Raw genomic sequence first — 14,826 nt, 5'->3', positions numbered from 1 at the left:
AGGCCATTGTATTCCCAATTACCACGTACAGATGCGAGAGCTGGACAGTGAAGGAAGCAGACAGAAAGAAAATCAACTCATTTGAAATGTGGTGCTGGAGAAGAGTACTTAGGATACCATGGACAGCCAAGAAGACAAACAAATGGGTTCTTGAACAGATCAGACCAGGGCTCTCCTTGGAAGCAAAGATGATCAAGTTGAGACTATCATATTTTGGCCACATAAGAAGGCACGGATTGCTAGAAAAAACACTAATGCTAGGAAAGGTACTTAGGGGAAGACCTCTTCTGCCCTCTACCTTGCTTATCATACTGTATATGACAGATAGTCAGCGGGGACCTGGGCATGGACTTGCAGGAACTAAGTAGAGAAGTGGAAGATAGGGATCCTTGGAGGTGTCTCATCCACAGGTTCGCCATGAGTCAAGGTTCATTTGGAGGCAGATACAGTGGGACGCTGACGTTTGGTTCCAGGACTGTGGATAACAAAATCCATGGATGCTCAAGTCCCATTAAATACAATGGTGTCCCTTATATAAAATGGAAAATCAAGGTTTGCTGTTTGGAACATAGGCTTCTTTTGAATATTTTCTAGCCGTGGCGTGGATGCTTGAATCTGGGGATAAAAGAAATCCGTGGATAAGGAGGGCCGACTGTACAACAACAACAAATGGATATCCAGCTGAACAGCACAGTAACAACTATCCTTTGGGATCAGGCCCAGCAGCTGGAGAAAGGAGCAGCTGTGTCCAGATATTTGGGACACCAACATCCAGAATCCCTGACAATTGGCTGTGTTGCTGTGGATGCTGGGGTTTCTTCAGAGGGGAGGTTTTGTTTGTCTGTTTTGCCGTGGCCTTCCTTTGAGGCTGAGAGAGTGTGACCTTTCCCCCAAGGTCACCCAGTGGGTTTCCATGGCTGAGCTGGGATTCGAACCCCGGTCACCAAAGTTGTAGGCTGCATCCACACACACACTGCAGAAATAATCCAGTTTGAGACTGCTTTAACTGCTCTGGCTCAATGCTAGGGGATTCTGGGAAGTGTAGTTTTGTGAGACATTTAGCCTTCTCTGTCAGAGAGAACTACAACAAACTACAAATCCCAGGATCCCCTAAAAGCACTGAGCCAAAGCAGTTAAAGCGGTCTCAAACTGGATTATTTCTACAGTGTGCATAGGAAGACCAAAGGCACACGCAGGAAGAAGCGGGTGCATAATATTTATGAATGGGCCTCTGCAGCCCCAGGTTAATTATAGTGTAATCCCACCTCCTCGCCCGGCAGTCCCTAATTGGCCCCTTGAAGGTTCCAAACTCCGCCCCCCTCATTGTGACGTTGCACTGTGGGCGGGGAGCGTTGGAAGGCGATCCCATCAGAGAGCAGGAGAACGGAGACTCTGCTGTTGCTGCTTCTGTTGGGGGTCAGCGCAGGAGAAGAGCGCTGCTGCTGCGGAGGGAGGAGGAAAAGGAGTGCAGAGCCCACCAGCCCTGTGCTTTTCTCGCTCTCTTTCTCTCTCCATCTCTTTCCTCCCCATGTAAGTAAAGGGAAAAGCTGGGAGATGGAGAGGTGGGGTGGCAGGGTGACCACAGCTCGTCCTCCTTTTTCCAGGAGGCGTCCTACATTTCAGACTTCTGTCCAGGATCAGTTCCAAAAGGCTTCCTCCGTTTTGAGCAGGACTAAAAAGCATGGGTTTATATTGATAGGGAGTATTTCTAGCTTTTTTTGCGTCTTCCATTTTTTGTAAGGTCCTCATTTTTTGTTGCCAACGTCCTCCATTTCTCTCTGTTGTCCTCCATTTTGAGGAAGGCTAAGAAGCATGGGTTTCTATTGATAGGAGAATCTTTACAGAGTGGTGTGTGGGTGTATGTGTTAGCTTTTCTTTAGCCATGTCCTCCATTTTTTCCTCTTGAATATCCTCCATTTTGAGCAGGACTCAGAGGCATGGATTACGATTCATGTGAGTGTTTTAAGCTTTTATTTGGCCATGTCCTCCATTTTATCTTTAAATGTCCTCCATTTTGAGCAGGACTCGGGAGGCATGGATTTTTATTTATGTGAATGTTTGGAGTCTTTATTTGACCATGTCCTCCATTTTTCTTGAATGTCCTCCATTTTGAGCAGGACTCAAGAGGACTTGGATTTCTATTTATATGAATGTTTTGAGCTTTTGTTTGACCATGTCCTCCATTTTTCTGGAAGGCCCTCCATTTTGTGGTGAGGAGACACCTCTGGTCACCCTGCGGGAAGGCAGCATTGCCACTTTCCCTCTATGTGTCTCTTGTCATCATATGTATCCCGATAACCACAAAGGAGGATAAGGTGCCGCAAAATGTAGGACATTCCAGGAAAGATGGAGGACACACCCAAATAAAAGCTTGGAGCACTTAATATATACTTCTTGGTGATGCTCCAAATGGAGGATCTTTGGGGATTCCTCCTGGACAGAAGACTGAAATGGAGGAGATGCCCTGGAAAAGGAGGACTCCTGGTCACCCTTGTCTGTGTGTGTCTTGAGGTTGTGGCTTTTTCCTGCAGTGTTGCACACAAAGGGGGTGATGGATGGGCATGAGATTACCTGCCACAATCTGTCTGTGTGTCTGATCCACCCATGGCATTGCCTCTGGAGGGGTTAGGTGCCCTCTGTGCCCACTGGTGCTGAACCAGACTGTCCGCACTGGCTTTTGTTGCGGATTTGCACTGGGTCGTGGTCATCCCTCTGCAATGGGGAGTCTGGACACCACCTCTATCGAGGTGGGGGTTGTCTTTTCTTCAGTGCCACTCTTTAGCACTCCCTTCCCCTTGTCCCTTTGCGCTTTAAAATGGTTATGCTTTAAATAGTTTTAATTCGATATTCAATGGCAAACCTCCTCTGAACAAATCTTGCCAAGAAAAACCCCATGATAGGTTCTCGCTTAGGGTTGCCACAAGTCCAAAATGACTTGGAGGCACACAAGAACAGCAACAGATTTGATGCCATTTTGATCATAGGTAGATTGATGCCATTTTGATTGTAACTTTGTGTGTGTTTTTTAATCTATTCAAAAAAGAATTCGTAATACCAAATAAGAACAGCTTTACTTTTGCGCCGTTTTTTGGAAGCGCCCTGTACATGTGTTTTGACATAGTGGCATATAAGATTTCCCCCCCTTCCAGAATACTAGTGACACATTCAGGGTGATCAGATGTCATAATTGCAAAGGAGGATGATGTACCGCAAAATGTAGGATATCCAAGGAATATATAGGACCTTATGAATTAAAAGCTGGAAACAGTCATATAAATATCAATCCATGCTTCTTAGCCAGGCTCAAAATCTTGGAATTCCTCCTGGATGGAAGGATGAAATGGAGGACATGTCCTGGGAAAAGAGGGTGTCCAGTCACTCTGAACACAATGCCACTTTCTCCACTGCTGCCTTCTGCAGCTTTTTACCCAAGAGTACACTCCGCTGAATACAGCAGAATTTAATTCTCTGTCAACAGGCAATGAATGGATGGTGCGGGAAGAGGGGGCATATGTGCATTGCACAATCCTCTCCTTGAGCCGATAGCAGTGTGTGCACACCATCCCTTTTTCTCTTGCCTGTGTGAAGAGATCTGTGTGCCTGTGGAAGTGTGGAAGGTAGGCATATGTGGATATGTGTGTATGTTGTGTCTGAGCAGCTGGAGCTATGCCTGAAAAGGAATGGGGTTTGAGGTGTTTAGAGACCCATCTTTAATGTGTGTGTTTCTTTTGTGCTTTCAAATCGTTTCCAACCTAAGGCAAACCTATCATGGGGCTTTCTTGGCAAGGTTTGTTCAGAGGTGCTTTGCCATTACCTTCTTCTGAGGCTGAGAGAGTGTGACTTGCTCAAGGTCACCCATTGGGTTTCATGGCCAAGTGAGGAATCGAACTCTGGTCTCCAGAGTCGTAATCCAACACTCAAGCCACTACGCCATGCTGGCGCCATCCAATCTTTAATATTGATTTATTTGAGCATGAACTTTTATGTCCAGCCTTTTGTGCTGAGACAGACTAACACAACTATGGCCTGTTACAGACAGCCAAAATAAAGCTGCTTCGAGTCACAGTGGAGGTATGGTGTTTCAATGATGCATGCGTCCTAAGAGTCCAGAAGTTGCACCAAAGCCACGCTCCAGCCCTAAAGACTGGAGCGTGGCTTTGGTGAGGCTTCTGGACTCTTAGGACGCATGCATCAATGAAACACCATACCTCCACTGTGACTCGAAGCAGCTTTATTTTGGCTGTCTGTAACAGGCCTATGTCTTTGAAAACGGCAGCTTTGGCTGGACAGGATTCTGCACCATGTGTGATGACGCTGGGCACTTTTCGATGGCATACTGTTGCCCAGTGTGCCAAAGTCCATAACTGCCCCATAGGATGCCCATCTATGATCTCTGTAGATACAGAACCTGTGGAGGGAGAGTTATGCGCTAAAAAACCTCTCTGTACTGATATGCCTGTCTCTGTGCAGATGTCTGCACCATGGGCTTTTTTATGTAAAAAGATGAGACATGTCTGAGTATGGAGATGGGCTCAGACTTCACTGACTTGCAGGTGTGATCATCTCCTTTGCGAATGCAGTTTTGTCTGGCTATGCGACTATGAGCATGTATATGAGAGAAGTGGGGAGATGAGACTGTGATTGCCATTACACTGATGTGCATCTAAATGTGAGTTATGTAATTCTTGTGTTCATATGGATTTGTCTCTTTGCAGACCTGCTGTTACCTTTCTGTGACGGTGTACGTGGCATATTTTTCTATACACACATTTGATTGTCTGTTAAGCCTACCTGTTGAAATGCATCACAGTTTACCTTCCAGAGCTGCTTATCTCCGCATTATGTGATTGCAATCATTTGATTATGTGTTCAGGATCTTTCAAAATGACCTTTTAACACTGCAAATTAGCAAACTTGCTCTCCCTCTCTATCGCTTTTTAACATCCAAATTTCTCATAACTACTATGGAAAATTAAAAGGGAAGAAAGAGACACCTGCTTTGAAGGGAAGAATTGGAGAGCAAGTAGACGCTTTGTTGCTGTTGGGGGCCTTCAAGTGCCTTCCGACTTATATTGACCCTAAACTGAACCTATCATGGGATTTTCTTGGCAAGATTTGTTCAGAGGGTTTGCCTTTGTCTTCCTCGGAGGCTGAGAGCATGTGACTTGCCAAAAGTCATCCAGTGGGTTTCATGGATGAGTGGGGAATTGAACCCTGGTCTCCAGAGTCATAGTCCAATGCTCAAACCACTGTGTGTGTGTATGTGGCTTCAAATTGCCTGTTGACTTCTGGTGACCCCATTAGTTACATAGGCTTTTCTTAGGCAAAAAGTACTAGAGGTGGTTTTGCCAGATCCTTCCTCTGAAATATAGCCTACAGCACCTGGTATTCTTTAGCAGTCTCCCATCCACTAACTGGAGTTGATCCTGCTTGGCTTCCAAGATCAGACAGGATCTGGTGCCTTTAAGATATTTAGGCTGTGCTCAAATCACTACTCAACAACGGAAAGAGCCATGGGGGGAACCCTACTTGGGTTGCAGCCCTGTTCACACTCAGGATAAACAAATAATAGGATTATTCTGTTTTTGCTATTCTTGATTCAGATGTCTTTCATTCAAAGTATTGCTTCTTTTGCTGCACAATCTCATTTTCTCAACACTCAAGTCTCACAATTTGGGTGGTGGCTGAAAATGGGATTCTCTTGCTCAGTATCATTATTACTACTAATGTGATTGCCCTGTGCACTTACAGGATTGTGCTTGTGTCGTTATGTCAGGGCATTCCTTATACCCATGGCATTTATCTCTTTCTTCAGGGGGAGGAGGAAGTCAATAGGTTGGAGGTTGAAGCCTTTCCTGTTTTACTACAGCCTCTATCTTACACAAGGGTGGGCAGCTCTCGTCCTCCAGATGTTTTTGACTTACGATCAACTTTAGCTATCATAGCCAGTTATGAGTGATTATAGACACTGCAGTCCAAAAGATCTAGCAATATACTGTGGGTTAAAAAAGGAGGGAAAACCTAGATAGATTAAAATGACTCAATTCCATTCAGAAAAATGATAAGATAACTTTCCCACTGCATTGTCCTGTAGTCAGCTGATATGAATATAAGGAGCTGGTATGAATATGACGAGAAATATCAATGGGGAGAAACAGAATGGTTCCCAATTAGCAAAAGGGTCAGTCAGGGCTGCATAGCATCATCCTAGTTATTCAACCTCTATGCAGAAAATATTGTACGCAGTACAGGCTTGGACTCAGAGGAAGGAGGAGTGAAGATCAGAAGGAATATTAACAACCTAAGATACGCAGATGACACAATACCACTAGCAGAATCCAACAAAGACCTGGAACATCTACTGAAGAAGGTCAAGGAGGAAAGCATCAAGGCAGGCTTAATGTTGAACATTAAGTCAACAAAAATAATGACCATGGAAGATCTACAAAAATTTATCTAGATAACAAGAACATCAAAACAGTTGATTCCCATACCTTGGGACATAGACCAGAATAGAGAGTGCAGTCAGGAAATTAGAAGAAGACTAGGAATGGGAAGAGCAGTTATGAAAGAAATGGACAAGATCCTAAAGTGTAAAGATATAGTTCTTAACGTGAAAGGGAGGATTGTCCAAGCCATTGTATTCCCCATCACTGTGTAGGCATGTGAGAGCCGTACAGTGAAGGAAGCCAACAGAAAAAGATAAACTCATTTGAGATTTGGTCCTGGAGAAGAGTGTTGAGGATACCATGAACATCCAAGATGACAAACAAATGGATTCTAGAGCAGATCAAGCCGAACTCTGCCTGGAAGCCAAGATGACCAAATTGAAGCTGTCGGACTTTGGCCACATCATGAGTAGCCATGAATCATTAGAAAAGACAATAATGCTAGGAGACGTAAAGGTTAGGAGAAGGAGACCACATGCCAGATGATTGGACTCAGTCAGAGAGGCCATGGGCTGAGCCTGCAGGACCTGAGCAGAGCAGTGGAGGACTGGGATCTTGGAGAGGTCTTATTTACAGGGTCCCATGTGTTGAGATCCACTCAGGAGCAGTTAACAACAACAACAACAACTACTACTACTACTCATCACTTTATTGCTAAGAAGGTTATGTCATCACTGACTAACTCTGTGGTGTGTTTGTTGTGAAATCATCCCTGTGCCTGATTCAGAGGTGTGTGGATATGGTGGTTGTAGGAATGGGGTGCTCTGTCTGTTCATATACTTCTGCTGGTATTTATTTTTGTGCTTCTGTTTCTATACCAGCATCCATCTGGCGCTGTCTCTTTCAGTGCTTGTCACTCCTGTGTATGCTAAGTGGTCTTTATCTCTTTTGTTGTAACACTGTATAAGGTCTCAACACTGCAGGTCACATGGATAGTTTGTTGACCTCTGGTATTGTGAGTTGTGACAATACTGTACTGGGACTCTGATAAGATGTAGTAGAGCAGGGGTGGACTTGGACAACCTACATTACTTGCTTTTATACATCTGAACTCTGAGATCTAATAACTGGAGCCTAGTACAAGGCACATGTGCATAATTCTGAGTTAAAGAATTAATTTTGCGTACCAGAAGTGAAGGAATACCAGCATAAGGAAAGGAAAGGAATACCAGCACAACGAAAACTTTCTTATTTTCAGTGGTATGTATGTTAGGGGAAGCAGGGAGTCATTTTCTTGCTACTGCTGTAAAACAGTTGGGTGCTAATTCACCATAAATCAAGTGTTCTGTACTAGTTACATCTTAGACTGAAAGTTCAGGAAGGGGAATACTTTCTGGACTATTATTTCTACAGTACCCCTAACCAATATGCCCACTGCTGGAGGAATTATGGGAGTCTAAAAAGTAACTTTTACAAATTCCAAAATGTTCCATATTTTCCCACTCTGCTTTCAGCTCACCACTGTAAAAGGGTGATGATTTTAGCAAAAGAGAAGCATGGACTGTAAAACCATGTTAAAAACCCTTGTAATTCCATCCTTCAAATCTTTGATAAAAATATCTGTTTTTCTGGCTATTGGCTGCAGCCTCCCTGAAGTAGATGGTGAATTGTTGTTGCCATTCATAATATTGACGGAGAAAATAAATTTTTATGAGTTGTTCCCTTGCAACCATAACCAGGGTGTCTTGCCATTAGGCAGAATGAGGAAATTGTCCCCAGTTTTGGTGGGACATTGTCTCAGAACACACAGAAACAGATGGCAAGCTAGATTCTCATTAAGGGGTGTTGAAGACACTTGACAGGCATTGGTGAACGCTAAGGAGAAATGTTGTAGCTGTTACCAACATGTACTGTACAATGAACAGTCATCTTGGATCCACGTATGCCTTAGGGCTAATCTACATTGCTGAAATAATGCAGTTTGACACCATTTTAACTGCCCTGGCTCAATGCTGTGGAATCCTGGGATTTGTAGTTTTGTGAAATATTTAGCCTTCTTTTTTAGAGAGCTCTGATGTCACAACAAACTACAATCCCAAGGTTCTATAGCACTGAGTCACGGCAATTAAAGCAGTTCACACTGCATTAATTCGGCAGTACAGATGCAGCCTTAGACTGCAAAGACACCTAACTAAAGATATCCCAATATTGCACCATGTTTTTGTTTTCTATTTGCACCATGCTTTTGTTTTATATTTCTTTACACTTATTTTTTGTAATTTTGTATTATATTATAAAATATATTTTTTACAAAATGTAAACAAGAATAAGGAAACAGACTGAGTCAGCAGATCTTTGTTGCCATCAAAAGACACCAAATGATTAGTTATTAATTCATTGCTATTGGATTGGATCCACAGTTTCAAGCCATCTTAAGTCCTCTTGATTTCAGATGAATATGACTATGTTTGGATCAGATCCCCAGTATCTTTACTGCCAGGGAAAATTTCTCCTTGCAGAAATGTCTGCATGAGGCACCCAAGGAGGCTGTTGTTCCTTTTTTAAAGTATGCCTCAATTAGTGAAATACAGGACATGTGTTCCTGGACATTCATTCTTTAACAGAAATATATGGTATCAGAGCAGAAATAATATTGAAAGAATAGGAGTAGGTTCCTACATCACAAAAAGGAAGTAATTCCAACATGTTTCAGCAATTGTTTTTCTCTAAAACTAACAAGATGCATGTCTGAAATGAAACAAATAGGTCAGGTGACATTGTAGTGCTTGAATATATGTATCTATGCTTATTTTAACATTCTGGGAAGTAGCTGGTGAGATAGGTTTATCTGCTGTGTCCCCCTTTCTCTGTCTGTTTTGCTGTTAATCCGTACATAGTAAGGGAATCTGGAGGCAGCTGCTGTTCACTTTGCCTGTTTTAGGTAGGGACAGGTGGCTACAGTGGGGTCAGCTAGACTAGAATCCTTTCCCAGCTCAAGCTTTATTGTAGTGTTACTGCAGACATGGTGCTGTGACTTGACATCAAAGGTCTTCGTTTCTGCAGCCCTACTTCACCTCATTCTGCTAAAAGTCTTCTAGCTAGAGAAAAAGTTGGAGCTGGATGGAGGTAAAAAGACTTTGTTAAAAGGATCTTCTTTGTCAGAGGCTTTGTTAACTGAGGTATACCTATATCTTGACTGAGGAGGAAAATGAATCAAGCATGCCCAAGTGAATTCAGTGTGTAGGTTTGGGTTATGGCCCCTAGAGGAGTTTATCTGCTCCCCTGCAAGATCCCAAGACACCATCTTCTGCTTATTCCCCTAAGCATGGGTGATGCTTTCTCCCATTCCACATAGACAAAAGGCTGTTCGCCCCTTTCTCTCTTGCTGTGAACAGTGATAGGGACTCTGATTACACTTCTAACTCAGCTACTCACTGTTATAGGGAAGCCAAGATAGGTCAGAAACAGGAGCAGGTCATTGGAACAGATAAGGAGGGAACTCAAGGCAGATCAGGGATTCAACCTGTGCTGGAGGGGGTTACACTTGTTGAAGGTTCACAGTTTGCATGTACTCAACTCAGCCTCCAGAGCCAGATTTCAGTGCTGTTTAGGAGTGCTGTTTCATTCTAGTGTGCTAGTTTCAAAGCTAGTGTGCCCGCTGTACCTTTTCCTGAAGATACCTGATCTAGCCACGGTGACACATGCCTTCATTACCTCCAGTTTGGATTAATGTAACATGTTCTACACAGGGCTACCTTTGAAGAAGCTTTGGAAACTTCAGCTGGTACAAAAGGTTGCAGTCAGGTTAGGTTATTAACTGAGGTTGGGTACAGGGATCCTGGTACCCCAGCTGCACTGACTGCCAGTCTGTTTTAAGGCATAATTCAGGATGCAGGTTATATGAGACCCCCTGGATCCTGAACTTTTTTTTATTCTAACAGGCTTTTAGAATGGAATGTTTTGACAGGAAGGGCTTTTAAGAAGGTGCTACTGTTTTAATTGCGCTGCTCTAGCTGCTTTTTATCACTGTCATTAAGTCTCTGTTGAGTATTCCTTATCCGGAATTCCAAAATACTCCAAAATCATCCAAAATTGTCCACATATGTGACTGAGACAGTGCCACCTTTGCTTTCTGATGATTCAGTGTTCTGTACACAAACTTTGTTTCATGCACACAATTATTAAAACTATTATGTACAAAAATATCTGAAGGCTATGTATGTAAGGTATATACAAAACATAAATGAATCTCATGTTTAAACGGGTCTCATCTCCCAGATACCTCATTATGCATATGCAAATATTCCAAAATCCAAAACATTTCTGGTCCCAAGAATTTTGGATAAGGGAGGCACATTCTGTATATGTTTTATGTTTTAATATTGCTGGTAGTTTAAAATGCACTACAGATGGTACTTATCACCAGCAAAATTATCTAAAATGTATAAAAAGGTAAATCCACTTTGTTGGAAATGTCAAAATGAAATAGGAACTCTTTACCATCAATGGTGGTCTTGTAATAAAGCTACAAAAATTTGGAGATCAATACATGTGGAGAGTGAAAAAATATTGAATCTAAAATTAAAAAGGCTCCCGGAATTGTACTTATTAACCATGATAGAAGATGGTATAAATAAATCAAAGGAAAGACTTATTTTATATGATAATAGCTGCCAGGCCAAAATGTGGAAAAATTCCTCTTCGTCAACACTGCAAGATTGGATATAAAAATTATTAGCTAATTTAGATAAATTGACATGTCTTATGAAAGATAATAAAACAGATAAGTTGGGAACAGATGATTAATTATATTAGCAAAGAATATGGGGAAATGATGAGTTGGGGTTTTAAAGATTGACTGAATAAGAATGTATAAAATAAATATGTTAGTAATTTATAGGATGGATTTATCAAAATTTTTCATGATTAATGGTGTATTAATGGTGGACTTAAGTGAAGATCTATGACTATTTTAATTTAAATATTTGATTAACTGTGACATTATTTACTAAGCATGAAGTTATTCTAGGACTCTATTGGATTAAGGAAGTTTTTTTATGCTTCTTTTTCCTTCTTTTTTCCTTTCTGTGTTTGTTTTTTTCTCTTCCTCTTTCTTTTTCTTTTCACTTTTAATTTTCTTTCTTCTCCTCTTTCTTCTTCCTCTTTTCTTCCTCTTTTCCTCTTTTCCACTTTTTTCCTTTTTATTCTAATATTTGAAAAGATATACTGGGATATATATAATTAATCTGTAAATTATAAATTACTTTTTTCCTTTTTAATAAAATAAATTTTTAAAAAACAGAGGCTGTATGGGAATCGGTCACAGAGGGTTTTGGACTGGATGGCCCTTGGGATCTTTTCCAACTCTAATATGCTATGAAGAGAGAAAATAAAACAGGGAATCGAGATCCCAAAGGAAGGAACTGGCAAAACTACCTCTGAGTATTACTTGCCCAAAACCCTGTGAAATTCATGGGGTCATCATAAGTCGACAGGACCCTTGAAGGAATGCACGCACACCCTGCCCCTTACCTGTATTTGCTCCTTTTCTTTCTTCCCCTGGGAAAGCTATAAAGGGATGAGGTGGTCTTCAATGGGGAGGGGAGGGAGAAATACAGGCACATAAAAATTTACGTATCCTTATTTTTCCCACATTGCCATTTCTCTGCTTACGTAGATTGGCACCGAACATTAGTTGCTTTGCATTAAACAAGACCCATTGGTAGAGATGAAGAGACCTCAGGCTTTAGCTGTGCAACATGGGTGAAAACAGTAAGCTGGTCAAGTCAAAAGTGGATCCCATTGAAAAATTGGGTGCGGGCCAGGGATGTAAATTTCGCATTTGGACAGTTCTGCCGCAAGAATCTGCCGTCATATAACATTGACTCTTGAACATCAGGCTGGAACTGCTCTTCTGTGATCTCAAAAGCTGTTTAGCTGTTACATGTGGCATGGGTACCAGGGTGGCATTTAGCAACTAGGTGTCAAAGCTGGATAGATCCACACTAGCCTCCTCTTGTCACCTATTTCACAGTGTCATTTATTTTTCTGCTGAAGTAGAATGTCTACTTCAAAGCCTTGTTTTAATACATCTAAATCAATGGCTCCCAAAACTTGGTCTTTATTGATTTTGTACTTCAGTACGCAGAAGCCCCAGCCAGGTTGGCTGACGGTCAAGATTTCAGGTAGCTGAAATGAAAAACATTTGGAAGACCAAAGTTTGAGGATCCTGGATCTAAATGGATGCTGGTTTTAAATTGAACGTTTAGGTTTATAAAAGATGGCTGTGAACCTGTCTACCAAGTTATGATCCTGACTGTGTGTAAAATAGAAAATTATTTCCTTCTTTTACTCGACATGCACACATATGCAAACCCACACAGATGGTTGGCTCATAAAATTGCAGAGTATAGACTTGGGTGGAAGAAGTGGGGGCCTAGGGCCATACACTGTCCCCCCCCCCCCCCGGCTATTTTTGCACCCTTCCACACTCCCCAAACAGTTTTCCACACTCCCCAAACAGCCCTTTTTTCTGGCCAAAACGGAGGTGAAGGTCCGAAGAGTAGTAGTCTGTCATTTAAATACAGTACAGTACCCTGCCCCACACTTTGTTGTTGTTGTTGTGTGCTTTCAAGTCATTTGTGACTTATGGCGACCTCATCATGGGGTTTTCTTAACAAAATTTGTTCAGAGGAGAATTCCCATTGCCTCCCCTTGAGGCTGAGAGCATGTGACATGTGCCTAACGTCACCCAGTGGGTTTCATGGCCCTGGTCTCTCAAGTCATTCACGTTAAAAGAAAAACTTGTTTTTCACAACCAGAATTGCAGTTTCATCTTCCCAGTTTTTATTGTTAGGTGTTTCTGTTCTGGCCAATGAGTGTTAGTACATTTATTGGGTGGTAGAGAAGGCTTTCTTGGTGGCTGCTCTCAGGCCCTGGAACTCCCTGTTAACTGAGGTTAGACTGGCCTCTTTTCTGTTTCATTCTACCATCATGAAACAGATCTTTTAACTGAGGGTGGCTTTTGGCATCTGAACTGAAATTATATTTAAAGAGGTCTGTTGTTTCTCTTTGACTGATATGTTTTTAAATGTGCCTTTACATCACCTTAATGTTCTTGCAGCATTTGCTTTTGTCTGAATTTTATTGTGGTTCATTGCTTTGAATACCACTTTCTGGGGAAAAAAAGCAGGTTATACATTCATAAATAAGTAAACAATAATGAATAAGATATTGCCTCCAACAGGTTAGATGTATCTAATGCACCTCAGCACAGCAGCAAACTACACATCCAGGAAAGGCATGTACTTACAGCCCTTTGAATCAGTTACTAGCTCAGAATGGCACGTTTGAATCCATTCTGCTTGTTCCCACCCATCCCTGTGGGTAGAAAGCTATCTCCAGGATAAGGGTATGAACCCTGTCCTCTGATGTGCTAGATTTTCATGGGGAGGGAGTTTAAACAACAACAACAATGATGATCATTATTTATAACATCCTTTCCACTTAAGCACAGAATTTCAAACGTATACAGTTGGCCATCCATATCCATTGATTCAAGCATCCATGGCTTGAATATATTAAAAAATACATACATTCCAAAAAGTAAACCTTGATTTTGCCATTTTATATAAGAGATACCATTTTACTATGCCATTGTAATTCATGGGACTTGAGCATCCATGGATTGTGGTATCCACAGGGGGTCCTGGAACCAAACCTCAGCAGATACCAAGGGCCCACTGTGTAATTTAAAATGAATGACAAAACACAAATCTATAAAATGATAAAAAATAAAAATAATATACTAATATGCTAAAAATATGGGAGAGCATTTCCAGGAGGTGTGTCCATTGATTCTGAATTTCCGTGGGAAGCTATGAGAAGAACCGACTCCACTTTAAAGAGGACAAACACCCTGATTCCTTTTTGGCTGGGACCTGGCTTTTGCCCTTCTTCTCCCTGGGGTATCCCTGTCCTGTCCTGTGAGCATGGATGCTTGTACTGCAGGAACCTGAGCCAAGAAGAACTTGGGTTGCCCTGGCAGGTCGTTGCTGAAAGTGGATCTTTCTTAGTAAAGGAGGTGAGGGTGAAAAAAGAGGGAGAGGAATAGCATTATGTAACTCTGCTCTCAAAATGTATGCCAAGAGTATAATTCGTGATGTTAATTTAAAAAAAAAAAGATCATTGAGTTTTCAGCCTTTGGCAATGCAATGCAGTTCGTGCAAAAAGTCAGGCTCCTGGAGCTGAAATGCACCCGTCCTGCATAGCCTTTGTCAAAAGCACCAAAGTCTGTGCTCACTTTCGTGGCTGAATCTCAGAAGCGGAGTATTGGGGGTGCAGGGAGCCTGAAGGGGCAAGGGTGAAAATAGATGGGCAGGTCTGTCTGACCCTTGGCAGATGGTGGGTCAGGCGGAGGAAAGAGCTGTATTTCTGT

The 14,826-nt window shown here is 42.0% G+C and overlaps 1 protein-coding gene across 3 annotated transcripts in view; it reads left to right on the top strand.

Moving 5' to 3' along the window:
- The first annotated feature begins 1,366 nt into the window (after positions 1-1,366).
- Positions 1,367-14,826, top strand: part of CAMK1 (calcium/calmodulin dependent protein kinase I) — a 51,102-nt gene continuing 37,642 nt past the window's right edge. For 2 of the 3 annotated variants that reach the window (XM_089517740.1, XM_089517722.1), the window contains exon 1: positions 1,367-1,530. The gene's annotated coding sequence lies outside the window, so the exon portion shown is untranslated. Of the gene's footprint in view, positions 1,531-3,545; positions 3,618-14,826 lie in introns of those variants that run through there. The other variant, XM_089517732.1, reaches the window with a different exon arrangement.

The sequence above is a fragment of the Sceloporus occidentalis genome, unplaced genomic scaffold (genome assembly GCF_023333645.1).
Source record: "Sceloporus occidentalis isolate IW3139 unplaced genomic scaffold, rSceOcc1.0.p SCAF_1, whole genome shotgun sequence".
NCBI classification, from domain to species: domain Eukaryota; kingdom Metazoa; phylum Chordata; class Lepidosauria; order Squamata; family Phrynosomatidae; genus Sceloporus; species Sceloporus occidentalis.
Note: the sequence above shows the minus strand (reverse complement) of the source record. Positions and strands in the feature narration are given on the sequence as shown.